At 45.4% G+C, this 15090-nt stretch overlaps 1 protein-coding gene across 6 annotated transcripts in view; it reads right to left on the bottom strand.

Moving 5' to 3' along the window:
• Nucleotides 1-15090, bottom strand: part of bcl11ba (BCL11 transcription factor B a) — a 164409-nt gene that overhangs the window by 139842 nt on the left and 9477 nt on the right. The gene's annotated exons all lie outside the window — the stretch shown is intronic.

Genomic DNA, 15090 nt, shown 5'->3' with positions numbered 1-15090 from the left:
ATAAACAGAACTAGAGAATGACAAGAAAATGAGGTGCATTCATAGAGAAAATGGAAATAGAAAGCAAAGATCCTTTCAGAAAGAGATAAACAATTGTGAACAATTGCCTAGCCGATCAACTAGTTAAATTAAAAAGTATGAAAAATAGAAGAGTACGTAGCATTCCCAGCTTACCACCCTTCTGCCAAGAATGATTAATACTTCATTATTTCAAAGAATTGTCAATCCCTGATCAACTCTCAGCCCCTCTATTGATTACACTGCCAAAGAACAGAACACACAGCATGCGCACAAATTGGCTGCCACTTTTCCTACATTACAATAGTGGCTACACTTCACTGGCTGCAAAGAGCTTTGCGACGTCCTGAGGTCATGAAAGGCATTTCGTTTAAGTGCGAGGCCTTTCTTTTCATGTCAAAATGGAAGAACCTCGATATATCGGCCGCTTGATCCATCCTACCTGTAACCATCAGGTAAGTAAGTAAAGTGATTGCCACAATTGCCAGTACTGCAGATCTTCCCCACGATACAAGTGAGGAGGACTCCGCATCAGTGGCAGCCCAGGCAAACCAAAATGCTTCCATCTGAATGGTGTTAACATAGACCCATCCACAGAGCTGTAAGGTGCGCTGGACCTTCTCGTTTGCACTGGTGGCTAGAGTGAGAGATTTGGGAATAGGGAACTGATCCCCGAAACACGAATTTCAACGCAAACTGCGCGAAAACTAATGCATTCTGAAAACTGTCATGTACTTTTTGTAACAACAGAGTGTAGGAACACTCACAGTACTTGACCTGTCTTAACACAGGACATCCGCAAGTTGATACTGACGAACAAGGTATTAAACTGACCCCACTTTGGTCACCAATTCGCAGGTTCGCATTTGCAAAGGTCGGAAGAGGAACATCAATCTGCTGTTTAAATACACCTGTGCGTAGACTTTAAAATGATGCACTTAATCCAACAGTTTTCCAATGGTTCAGCACCAAAAGCATGCAATACGTTGGGGTCTGCTGTTCTATCGTCAGAGTTCTGAACCTTAGCCAGACTGACATCTGCAAACGGGCTTCCTGAGCTAACACAGGTAGTTAGGTACAGTGACAGGTTGAAAAAATGCCCCTCTCACAGAAGAGTGACAATAAAATGAAAATCAGTTGATGTCACTCACCCCAGCACATGCTGGCCTAGTGTGAGGTAGCAGTAGCAGTGACCTTTGCTAGGGTAAGGTTACACAGGCACCATGGCCAGAATTTTCCAGTCTTTGATGCTCCCGTACGGTTAACTCTCTTGGTTTGCCATCGAGTAGCCTAACACTGCCTTCGTAGTGCTTAACCTGCTATACAATCACTCCTCATTTCTAAAGATTAACTGGAAATGAAGATAGCTGAATTTTCTTTTCACTCAGGACCAAGTAATACTTGGACTGACTGGAAAACAAAGAAAACTGGAATGTACTGGAAGGGGTTGCAAGGCAACACCACTGCTGCAGGCCTTGCTTGACAGAAGTGAATGAGCAGAACTAGGCTGAGATACTGTAGTCACATCTCTGACCCATGCTCAGGTCTAGCACAGCAATGGAGCCTCGCAATGTCAGAAAGGAGTAGGCCATTCAGCATCTCCAGCCTGTTCTGCCGTCCATTACAGTAGATCATGGCTGATTTCTATCTTAAGTCCACCTACTTGCCTTTGTTCTGCAACCCTTAATACACTTCAACTAAAAAAAACAATCTAAGTTTTCAAATGATCCCCCAACCTCAACAGCTGGAGTTAATTATCTCAAGGGCCCTTCTTGAACAAATCACCCAAGGACAGATGGAGAAAAGGCAATGTAGTTAGTCTGATATACACGAAAATCTAGTGCATGGCTAACCAGATTCACTATGCTTTCCTTACCACTTAGAACAAAGATTTCAAAACCTCACCTTTGTCCCCTTCCCAAGACACAGCTGGACACTCTTAACCCATAAACAGCCACTACTCACATTAAAAGACCAAAGCTTTGGCTTATATTTTAAAAAGGTACATGCCTCTGCTAAAGTATATTGGCCTCAATATCTCCTAGGGTATAATCCCACACCTGAGATCAAATGGACTGCCTCTGCCAATGCTCCTGCCCACACTGGCCTTTACCCAGCTGCTGGGTGGCGCTCAGGTAGTCTGAGGGGCTTATTTCTGAGTGAGACGGCTGTCCTTTCCACGGCACTGCACTCCTCCAACAGCATGGCCAAAGGCAGGCTTGCCCATCACATAATTCGTGTGGTAGTATCTGCCATTACTCATGTGCCTCTGCAAATCTCCGCACTAACAGACTGTTCAACCACCCCACTTCACTGCAATGGTGTTCACTTCGAAGCAGTGGGAATAGTCAGACTAGCAAAGCATTAATCTCCATTCTGCTACTTGTACTCAAACAGGTCCACTTTCTTTTTAAACTCATAGGATGATACAGAAGGTGGCCATTTGGCCCATTGTGCCTGTGCTTGCTCATTGAAAGACACATTAGTCCCAGTCTCCTGCTCTTTGCCCATAGCCCTTCAATCTTCTTCCCCTTACAAGCATTATTCCCATTCCCTTTTAACTAAAATTAGACTTAAAATTAAAAATGAGCATGAGGAACCACTGAAGCTTCCTCCTGTGTAACCATCCCCGGCTGCATCAGTTTTCTGTCAAAATACAGAACCTTATTTTAAAAAAGTGAATTCTAAATTGCTCTCTGCACAGGTTTTAAGAGTTCTGATTATGCTTGTTGCCCTTCCTTCTTTAGTTATCAAACATCTCACTGACTCAGAGGTACAGAAGCAGTGGTCGTCTGCTATTATGCAGAACAGGTCTGACTGATTTCAAGCCTGTTGTAGTGACTCCTCTGCACTGGCATTTGCTGCTCTAGCACACAGTCTCTGAACTCCAAAGCAAAGAATGTTCTTGTCTCTACTTCTGCTCAATGTAATCGTACACGACAAAGGAAGCCTTGCACGGCAGAAACCTGAAGGCTGAGGACAAAGCACATGTTGAACAAGCAGCAGCATTAATCAGTAACAAACAGATAAAGGGTTTGCAAGGAGCGCAATTCTGCCCTTGGACTTGTGTGCTCTCCACCCCCACCCCACTCCCTCGGCTCCCCCTCCCCCTCCTGGTTCTAAATCAGTGCACGGACTGGCTCCTCGATTTAGTGGAGGTGAATTGGCTCCCAGCCAAGCTTCGAGCTAACTCTGTACAAAGAAAGAGAAAAAAACTTCCTGTACAGGAAGCTGCACGGCCACTGTTCAGATCTTTACAAGCTCATAAAACCCACCCCAAGACACCTTTAAAGAAAGAGAGAAAGAAAAAAAACAGACAAGAGAAAAAGTGATCCGCTTGTCTTCTACCTGACATCAGCATAGCAGACTATTCTTTCCTTTTGACAAACAAACACAAAGCCAGATTTAACCCATTGATGAGCAGCAATTTCAAAAGATGGCTGCACACATTTAATTAGTCTATAATACTTTTTTTTTGCTGGAGGCCATTTGAACGTGATGTTTAACTAAACTGCACAGTGGCCTTTACTTTAATAAGTGTCGACAATGCCTGTGAGACTGGTTCAGAGTATGACTGTAACCTTTGTAAAACGGTGGCTCCTTTGACAATGGATGAAGATAACATTTTTTAAAAATTAAGATTTTAACTATGGTGCTACAACTGTGACAACTAAAAACCCCTTGACACACTGGCCTGAGGTGATTCAGAGTTTATCCAAATGAACCTTGCAAATCAGGAAAGTCCCACGTTCAGCTCTTCACGGGGATCAGGGGGCTCAGGAATGGTAACCCTTCCCCCAAACCCAGGGAGCACACTCGGGCAAACCGCAGCCTAGTTTGGCACAATACAAATCAAACTCTCCAGCCCTATCTGTCCTGCTGCTCTGCGTGGCTCAAATAATTAATCGATTAAATCACTGGGCAGCTTTACGTTGTAATGAACGTATCAGGATCAAAACCCCAATGCCAACCAGCAGCCACAGCTCTGTGGTAATACTCTCATCTCTGAGCCAGATGTGAAATCAGGTCCCACTCAGGACACTTCAAGCTAACACCCCCCACTGCAGTACTGAGAGAGTGCTACACTGCCAGTGGTTCTGTCATTCAGATGGAACACTGAAATGTGGTCCACCTTCCTCTCAAATGGACCTAAAGGATTCCTGGCACTATTTCAAAGAAGAACAGGAGTCTTCTCCCTGATATCTGGTGAATATTTATCCAACTAAAAACAAATTATCTGTATCACACTACTGCTTGGTGGGAGCTTGATGTGTGCAAACTGACTGCAACATTCTCCTACATTTCAACAGTGACTACACTTTAAAAGTTTTTAATTGGTTGTGAAACAATGTGGGGCGGCCTGAGGTTGTGAAACATGCCATGTAAATGCAAATCCACTCCTTTTTTCTCCCCATTCAACGCACATCTTCCACCACCACCACACAGATTTTCTTTACCACTGCTTTTGCAGCCGGCAAGTTTGTCCAGCCCTCTCCATAGCACGTGCCAAAGAGAGGAACCCAAATTACCAAACAAGGTGATGTCTATGCAGGACACATATTGGGTTCTACTGCAAGATAATGTGCTGCACTTGTACGGGGGAGGAACTTGCCAATCTAGTTTTGCACTCGACAGCACAGGTTTTGGATGATGTGGCTGGAAATATCAAATGGGAAGGTGTGTTTCACACTTATGTTTGTGTGTGCCCCATGATGTGGAGGCATAACTTATTGCCCTTCCCAAGGCTTTTCATGAAATTTTCAATATCAGCAACTTGCATTGCTTTGGCATACAAGGCTATGGGCCTAGTGCTGGAAAATGGGATTAGAATAGTTAGATACTTGTTTGACCAGCTCAGACTCGATGAGCCGAGGGGCCTTTTTCTGTGCAGTAGACCTCTATGACTCAAAGCAAAATATTCCAAATCAAACCCTGGCCGCACCCATGAGGCAAGCCTTTTCCCCTCCTTCCAAGGTTTCACTTGGAGAAGGCGGCAGATACTTTAACAAGTCTCCCAATCTAACTGGGACAACCCATAATCACATTGGTCTCCATCCTGCAACACAGTGGGCAAAAGCCCTCAACTGCAGCACACTACAACGTGCAATGGGGTCAGCTGGCAGGTTTGTCCGACGATATTGCTGTGCAGCAGAGTCTTGCCTGGCTGCGGGCAACATGGTGATCAGGGATCTTCCCGCAAAGTGACGCCATAACCCGTGTAACCTGTCTCTCGTTTGCCGAGCTTTTTTTTCGGGCACATCATGTACTTTTCAACAAAAAAAAATTTTACTGCCATGTTAAAAAAAGCACCAGCTAGTGAGTGATGGGGCAGGCATCTGATAAAAGCACAGGGGGCAAGCCTGGTACATTTAAACCGAAAGAGAATTGTTGATTTTACTCCGACTCTTCTCGACAAGGACGGTCTGTCGAACATGGCAAATTTGACAAGTTACAAAATGTTTCTGGTGTTAACTCTGAAGAATGAAGTGACAATATTAATTACAACTGTACACGAAAAATAAGAACCAGGGCGCGAAGGAACCACTACACCAGTCACGTGGCTGCAGACAGGAAAGAGTTATTACAGGAGAGGGAGAGAGAGAGAAAACACGTCTGCACACAGCAGCTAGCAGGTGTTAAGGACCAGGGGGTTTGTAAAGGAAGGAAGAAAGGAAATAACTTTCCATATTAAAGATTAAACACAGCTCCTGGCTGAGATGTGACATTGCACAATCAGAAGTATAAGTAGAAAGATCTCCTGGGTTCAGCATGTCACGTTTTCAAACCTGCCGCCCTTTAAAAAGAATCTCTGTTTAAGGAAGTTGGTGTAAACTGCTCCTTGGCATCACACCTTAGAACCAGCCACTGATGATACTTAAGACTATAAAGACTATTGAGGCATTTACCAGTAGTGTGAAAACCAAAGAAGTCTCTTTGCTAATGATTTAATGGAGGAACAATGGTTCCAGACTACCACCAATTACTGTAGCATACTGTGAGGAATACCTTCTCATATGGTATGCTCCTGTCTTCTTGCCACTAACCTTGCCAACTTGCTGCTGTGCTTCTTAACAGCATCAGAATAGAGGACCATTCGGCCCATTGTGCTTGTGCCAGCACATGGAAAGAGCCATTCAATTCATCTTGTTCACCTGCTCTTTCCCCCTACTCCTGTAAATTTTACTTCCTCCATCATACAGTGTGGGTGCCTAATACTGGACACAAAATTCCACGGGGGCCTAAAGATTTTGCTTAACTTCCTTGCCTTCATCAGGGAATATCTAATTGGTCTGGATCAAAGACCTTTCTGAAGTCACCATTAATGTCCCTGAGCTGGCCAGTCAGGGGTGCAGGAAAGAGGGTGAAGGTGAAGATTACCTTACTTTCTTCTTTGCCTCCAGGTGGAAACTCTGCCAATGCAATGTAGGCCCTCTGGCAGCACAACTGATAATATCAGCAGTAACCACTAGATAGGTACAGATGCAGTCTGCCATTAACTCAGCCCCAAGAAGCTCCCCACACTCACCTGTGCACAGTTAGCTAAACAGCAATACACTACTCTATCTGGACTCAATATCCCCTAGGTTAGAGACTGGGGATGGGGAGGTCGGGGGTGGGAGCTTTGGTTTGAAATCTTTGCTTTGCTGACAATGACTGTTTATTGAAATCCGGAAAAGGTTTACTAATCCCGCCACGTCACAAGACATGAAATGGCTTCTTCTCAAGATCAGACCTTCAACCACCCAGTTTAAATTTGAGGAATCTCCAGACAGACCTCTCGACAACAGTCCAACCCAACACTGGATAACCATATGCCCCCAACAGCACTAGGTATTGCTTGCCACTATTACAGCTATTTTTTAACATTTATTCATGGAATGTGGGTGCCACTGGTTAGGTCAGCATTTATTGCCCATCTCTAATTGGCCTTGTGCAGAGGGCATTTTAAGAGCCAACTGCATTGCTGTGGGTCTGGATTCACATGTAGGCCAGACCAAGTAAGCACTGCAGATTTCCTTCTCCAAGGGACATTAGTGAACCAGATGGGTTTTTACAATGATGATTTCATGGTCGTCATTAGACTTTTAATTCCAGATTTTTATTAGATTCAAATTCCCATCTGCCGTGGTGGGATTCAAACCTGGGTCCCCAGGGCATTACCCTGGGTCCCTAGATCACTAGTCCAGCAACAATACCACTACACCATCGCCTTCCCTTCAAAGAACAGAGTCCATCTCACCACTGTCCTGGCCTATATTTACCTCGCAACTAACATCCCTAACAAACATTATCCGGTCATTTACTTCACTGCTATTTGAGAGAGCTTGCTATGTGCAAATTGGTTGCCACATTTCATACATTACAACACTAGTGACTATACTACAAAAGTACTGAGGATAAGAAAGGTGTTGCATGAACGCAAGTCTTTCTTTTCTTTAACAGGCTTATAGCCAGCAGTGTGGATTGGAAGCACACACGGGGGTCTGCTGACTCGGTCCCACCATGAACAGAAAAGACCTGTGCTGTATTTCCACAGTGCTGTTTGTGTGCCTGTGTCACCTCTCTCCTTGCCGAGTTCTGCAACTGAATCAGCGCCTCAGTTCACGATGTGTGTTTCCATTTAAAAACAAAAGAGACACAGAAAATCTAACTGTGAAAGACTTTGAATCAGTGCCAGGCATGGACGCAGACTGTTGCCAGTTGGACAAGGGCAGCCAGCAAGGGGGCAGAGAGTGTTTTTTTTTTAAAATCAGTGCCACAGGAAGTTAAAACGTGGCCAGGGAATGGGAGCAACACCAACAACCTGTATCGTTAACAAAGACACCCATCATCTGTGTACCAGGTTCTGAAGGAACAAATATAGACGTTCAACAAAAGCTTGGCCATAGTATATAAGGCAACACCAAAGCTGTGTAGTCTTAGCGCTCAGTACAGCCTGCCTTCAAATCAGAAGGGAAACCCTTAAAGAGCTATTCCCTCGTCACATGAATTCAAGGAAAGTGAGTTCCATGGGCCACTTTCCCATATTTAGGCTCAGAAGTTGGGAGCTGTTCCCCATGGATGTCTATTTTAACCCAACATATGGCTCTGGACCGGCAGGCTCATGGGTCTGCGGCACTACAGGTCCGCTATATATGGAACTCAGATGTCCAAGCACATCAAGTTGACTGAGTTCATCTCATGCAGCTTGAACAGGCGGAGCATCTCCCGCTATCCTGTGGGAGACTTGACAAACCAAGTGAGCTCTCTGTATGGGACAGCCAGGCTGTAAGTGCATGTGATAGCAGATGCCGTGGGATACGAGAATGCAGACACTCTGTCGGACTGGAATAATCAAATAAACCTCACAAATTGTTACTCAATCACTGCTACAGATCCACCCGCCCCAGCACCTCATACCGCCTTCAAGGTATTCAAGGCTTCTTCAAAAATCTCCTTCTCAGTTGTGGATTGCATGTGTGCTCTATTTTATTTTCTTAAATTTCCAACACCATTCTATTGAAAAGTCAAAGCAAAACAAACTCTTTAGTTTCCCCATCAGAGAGATGGGATACCATGGATCAAAGCCAGGGTTAGAAGAGAAACAGAAACACAAAACCCAAACACAATGGTGACCATCAAACCAGGGCTTCTTCCAGGTGAAGATTTCCAGCAAGTTTTGAGAATCCTCTTCCCTTTTCGCATGGATAGTAAAAAACACAGGCAAAGCTGCAATTACATGTGAAGTCAATGCAGATCTGGACCCCTCCCTACAACCACGTGCCTGTCAATACATCACTTAACATTTTTTTTTAATTCTTTCATGGGATGTGGGCGTTGCTAACAAGGCCAAACCAGGTAAGGATAGCAGATTTCCTTCCCTAAAGGGGCATGAGTGAACCAGATGGGTTTTTACAACAACTGATGATAGTTGTCATGGTCACCGTTACTGAGACGAGCTTTATATTCCAAATGTATTAATCAAAATTTAAATTCCACAGCTTCCGTGGTGGGATTTGAACCCATGTCCCCAGAGCATTAGCCTGGGCCTCTGTATTACCAGTCCAGTGACACCAATTCCCACTACAGTACCATCGCCCCACTAACTGGTGATTGCAACCACCAAGTCTGCGCGTGGTGCTGTGGCAGGGAGTGGTGTGATAAACAATCCACATCCAGGCAGACACGTAAGTGTCATTTTGAGCAGCATCGGTGGTAGCCATCAGGAGAGTGGGAGCCGTGACTTATTATTTCTTCCACTCTCCTCTCCAGCCGTCAACCCAGGAACACTGAGGTCAACAGAAGCAACAGGATCTGATCCAGCCCTTCATCCAGTCTCATTAATCCAAGACCAGTTATCTGTGCTGCATCAACCTTGATTTTAGACCTACAACAAACGCACGCCAACATTTTCTGGTATTAAACCCTGGCAGACTCGTAGCAGAAAAAGCTAATTAGTCTTTACCAGCCCAAAACACTGACCTCCACACACGTCCCAATAACGTGAGGCTTCCGCTGAATTCCAGTTGGAATTCATAAGAGCACAGGGGAAAGAAGAAAGGAAAACGGATTAATAAAAAAAATCAGATCTTAACCTATGCCAAACTATGGACAAGGCTGGCAGGAATTTTGTTCATTTGGGGAATCAGTTGCTGATTAAACAGATGGAAATGTCGGAAGTCAAACCATCAGAACTGCAGCAATTCACTTGCTTTGTTCCGGGGTTAAGTCAAAAGGTGATGTGCGAAAGTGTTTTCCCACACTGTCAGTGTCTTAAACCCGAACACTGGAAACACTGGGAAGCGTCAGACTGTACCTCCTTCCCTCTTTCCAGAGCCTCTGCATCATTGGATACTTAACCTTTAGGTTTGATTTTGGAAGCAGGGAAGGAGGAGTAGGGTGTTGGAGTGGAGAGGAATAGAGGAAACAGGTCCAATGGGAAATCCAAAGGCTACTAACGTCTCTTTATATTACAATAACGCAGTCAATGACAACCCCTTTCAGGGGCTGAGGGTCAATTGAATAAACTTTCATTTATTTGGCACCTTTTAAGTCTACAGGATGTGCTAAAGGGTTTTACAGCCAACCAATCACGTTTTTTAGTGTAGCCAGCCATTATTACGTAGGCAGACACAACATCCAATTTAAACAAAGCAAGATCCCACAGTCAGCTCTGAGGTAAACCACTGGACAATTTAGTGTCGGCTGAAGGTTAAATACAAGCCGGCACACCAGAAGAACACCCTTGCTCTTCTTGCAGTGGTGCAAGGGATCTTTTACATCCACCCAACCACAGAGGGAGCTCATCTAAAAGCCGGCACCTCTGACAGAGTTGCACTCCCTTAGACCTGAAGTGTCTGCCTGAATTGTGTGCTCAAGTCTTTGGATGGGGATGGGAAGCCAATGCCCATCTGTCTCAGTGATGTGAGTGCCACTCACTGAGCCAAGCTGCTACCTGAAGAGATGCCTTCTGCCAGCAGTTGCAGAGCCACCAGTGTTCTCCACCCCTCAATACAGAAGCTGTCTCATGGGGTAGGGTTGCCACCTTCGGACCATGCCCCCGCTGCGCATACGCTTGCCAGAAGTGCAGAGGTTCCCTGACCCCTAGCGCCTCGGAGTTGCCCGGCCTCTGAGCGACGAGTAGATGTCTCGCCTATTGTTCTTCCAATGTAGAAATTGCAATGCATTAACAGCAAATTCAACAAGACCATCCCAGAAACGGGATATACAGTCAGAGTGTGTGTGAAGGGAGAAATATGAACCGACTACACTGTAAACTAGCAGCTTTTAAGTTTAAATATTTATAATCAGCAAATTCACAATCTTGAGCAGGTGAAAGTTAGGGAGGTGCTGCGGGATGGCCAGACGGTCCCAGGAGTAAATCAGAAGAAAAGCAGTTATTATTTTTATTGGCAATTTTCTCCCTGGCACACACTGAAGTATGAAGGGGACAAGCCCATCCCCAGCTGCCCTAACAGGTGCCGTGGGAAGCAGTGCAAAATGTGGGTCCCTGGCCCTTGCCGTTCGCTTTACCTGGGCCAGCACTGGGCTGGTAAAATACGTCTGAGACCGTGGCATTCGGAAATCCTCAATCTCTGGTTTGCTGCTGCCGTCAAATCAGACTACAAGCTAAGTTTGGGCACCCACAGGAGAACTGAGGCAGCACATCACTTCCCAATAACCAGGATCATTGCCTCCATCCCCAATCCCGAGGTAATCCAGCCCACTGGGGAGGTGGTGTGAGGGAGGTGTGGGGAGAAGGGGGGGGGCGCACAGTGGAGAGAGAAGAACAAAGTCCAAGGAAGTGCCCCTTTTTCAAATAAAAAGTTTTTTTAAGGACAAAAATTCCACATAGAATTTGCACTCCTAGTCAAATAATACTGCAGCTTTAAACTGAGTTAGGTTTCCTGGAAAATGGAAATGAATCAGAACCCTTCCCCCAATTCCGCCCCCTACCCCACCACCCCTCAACCCCACCCCCACACCTTCCCCACATCCCCACCCCCCCCACCCCGTCACCTTCCAGGCCAGACAGGTTCAAAGTCACAAACTGCACCATTTTTCAGGAGTGTACCACAAGCTTTTCAAGAGTTCACCGATTCCAAGGTTTAACTGTCCAACATCTTGCAAAACAGACTCAATTCTATCTCGTATAAAATAGAATCGTCTTAATTCCCAGGCAAATATTCCCAACTGTCTTGAAAGAAAAAGCCGCCAGGAGAGTAAATGAATAGGTAACCTCAGTTTTTACATTCCAGGCCTCCAAACAAAAACACACACACACACAAAAAATTATTTTGAAATTTGAGAATGTAATAGCAGGGAGCAGGGGCTGTAATTAAATGGGTGCTGCATGGAGTTTGGTTGACAGTAGCGTATCTGTGCACTTTCTTATTCATCTCAAGATGGCTCAGCCTGTACAGAATAGGGGACGATACAGCAGGTTTTATACAGGACTGGAGGGCTTTGGACGAAGGAGGCGGGCAAAAGAGAGATTGGGGGGTGCCTCCGACTGATGAAAATATAAAGAGAGATCAAAGTGTTTTTTTTCGTTAGTCTAAGATCTCCCGTCTGAGCACAGCATCACCCTCCCCTCCCCGCCCCTCCCCTCCAGCACCCCCTCCAATTTAACCAATCCACTCCTGGAGTTCCTAATTACCCCAGACATTTTCATGAGAATTTTTGAGGGAAGCATTTTATTTTCTTCCGCACTGTACGTTTGGATGCTTGATGAAGTAGCTCACAGTGCTGGCAACACACTGGGGGAGTAGAAGGGGCACGGAAAACACAATCTCGGGTGCAATATGGCTGAGGCAGCTCATGGGTGGTGGGGTGGTGGGGGGTGTTGGTGGGGTACATTATGAAAATTAGTGCAAGAGTACCCAGGATGGGGAGAAAATCAGCCAGGATTCCCGTTCCTTATTCCAGGGACCCTCCATCAATCCTTCCCCCCCGCCCCCACCACCACCACCACAGCTAAGCGCACGCCTGTGAACATCGAAACAGGATCAGGCTCATAGCCTGCACTGCCTCCCACCGTTGGATATCCTAATAATCTTCACTTGGTGCTCTTTGAGCACGCAGACAGCCACTTCAGCAAGACAGAAGATTGGTGGAACCTTTCCCCAGGGTTAAGTCCCTGAACTTACCAAAGGGTATGTGTATGTGGTGGGGTGGGGGTGTGTGTGTGTGTGTGTGTGTGTCAGTAGAGAGAGAGAGAGAGGGAAGGAGAATACAGCCCAGTTCCAAGAAGAAACAGAAGAGGGGGGTGGAAATTCGAGTAATACCACCTGCTATTTCTCCATTTGTGTTTCAAAAGCCACGTGAATGAAACTCAACAGAAAATGTTTTCCGATCTATTGAATAACAACAAATTCAAGCAAACTCCATCACTGAGCGCCTCTAATGGCAAACAGTCCCACGTTATGAATCATTTTACGATGCTCCACATGGCCCTTCACCCCCCCACCCCCTCTCAATTTGTCCCCTCCACTCCCTCCTCTGCATCAGACAGGGAGTAAACTCAGGAAAAACAACCCTTTGAAAAAAGGCAACTAACTCTATGAAACAGCAAGAGAGAGAGAGAAGAGAATAAGAGAGGGAGATAGATAGAGGGATGAAGAAATAGAAAGGGACAGGGAGGGAAAGAAAGAGAAAGAAAAGAAAAAAAACACGAATCAGCAGGAGAGAGAGAGAGAGAGAGAGAGAGAAATGCAAACTGGCACTGAGACAGCAACAGAGAGACAAACACAGACAGAGACATCAACAGGCACAAACATAGAGCAACTCTTATCAACAGAAACAGAGAAACAAAGGCTGGCGCAGAGGCATGGACAGAGAGGGAAAATGGGATAGACAGATAGATAGACAGAGCTTTTTTACTTTCCTGTGTCTAATTATGTCCCCTGTAAATAAGTCTCCTTTTTCACCTTTCTGTCTCAGCATGTATATATCAGGGCCACCATGTATAAATAAACTTTGATGTTGAGGCCGGGAATTCAAGCAAAGCTTACTCAAGGCTGGCTATGTTCCACTGCACTGACTGGTGGGGCTAAGCTGCAGAACTATCATGCAATCAAGGGGCTTGGAATACAGCAGTAACTGTGGGAGCAGAACACGGGCTGTTTAGACACATGTGGGGTTCAACTTGGCCAAGTTTTACTTTCAGTTCTGAAATGCAATTTGCAAAGACAAATAGCACGAATCAGATGTTTCTGGTGTGCACCAGAAATGTGCCAGGGTTCCCAACTGTGTCCAGACAAGGCAAGCAGAGTATAAATCATAAGGCTGCATCAGAGCCTTGATGTGTGTGTATACATGTGTCTGTGTGAGTATGAGCACATTTGTGAAAGAATATGCATATGTAGCATGCGTGTGGCTGTGTGTCAAGGTAAGTCTCTCTGAGTTTGAGAGTGTGTGTGGGTGAGAGGGGGGGGGAGAGAGAAAGAGAGAGTGCGAGAGCGAGAGAGAGATCACACATATGTAAGCATGCGTGTGTGAGAATGTCCATGTCTGCATACATTCAAATGTCCTTTAAGGGAAGAAATCTGCCATCCTTACCTGGTCTGGCCTACACGTGGCTCCAGACCCTCAGCAATGTGGTTGACTCTTAACTGCCCTTTGAAATGGCCTAGCCAGCCACTCAGTTTAAGGGTAATTAGAGATGGGCAACAAATACTGGCCTTGCCAGTGATGCCTACATCCCATGAAAGAATAAAGAATATGTGGGTGTGAATACACATGTAAGCACGCATTTGCATATTTGCACGAACGTGCATGGCTCTGTGGGTACATCTGTGTATGAGTGTGAGTGTGTGTATGTGTGAGAGAGAGAGAGAGCGAGCAAGCATATGTAAGCCTGTGTCTATGAATATGTCTGTGTGTGTATGCGCATGGATACATGCAGAAAGGGGCACACCCAGGAACACAGCAGATTTCTTACAATCAGAGCTATCATGCAATCAAGGGGTTTGGAATACAGCAGTAACTGTGGGAGCAGAACACGGGCTATTTAGACACATGTGGGGTTCAATTTGGCCAAGTTTTACTTTCAGTTCTGAACCCACAATCTTATTCTATTTGTTAAAGTGCAGCCACAGCACAAAGGAAGTAGCCCCATCAGTGAGAGCAAGGTGTAAGCAAGCACAACAGGAACACTGCGAGTCAAATCAAATAATAAGAGACTGAATCACACGGCAGGTGCTGGCACATTTCCACAGCTATATTTCCAAAGTTCTGTAAAAATATTTTTCCCTACATCACTGTAAACAAATAGACGCAATATAGTGCTGAGCACCAAACTGTATCTGACATCCAACAACAGACTGCATTTTAAATACAAAATGACTTTCCTTGGACAAAGTGCATCCCTGCGGTGTTGACATCCCTCATTTCCTGCTGAATTCCTAACTCCTAAACTGATCCCAGCTTCAAAAGGTGGATGTCTAGATATTAGGATACTCTCCAATTCGCGATAATTAAAGTCCTTCTGTTTAATTCCCTGGAGCGATAATCTACAGCAATGGCAAATTATGGGAGAACACTTTGGAGAAAGTGGTGAGGGAGGAATGGCAGAACTAGCGGCAGCATCAC

Source organism: Cetorhinus maximus, chromosome 18, assembly GCF_964194155.1.
Source record: "Cetorhinus maximus chromosome 18, sCetMax3.hap1.1, whole genome shotgun sequence".
Classification (NCBI taxonomy): domain Eukaryota; kingdom Metazoa; phylum Chordata; class Chondrichthyes; order Lamniformes; family Cetorhinidae; genus Cetorhinus; species Cetorhinus maximus.
The sequence above is the reverse complement of the archived record's forward strand: the minus strand, read 5'-3'. Positions and strand labels throughout refer to the sequence as shown.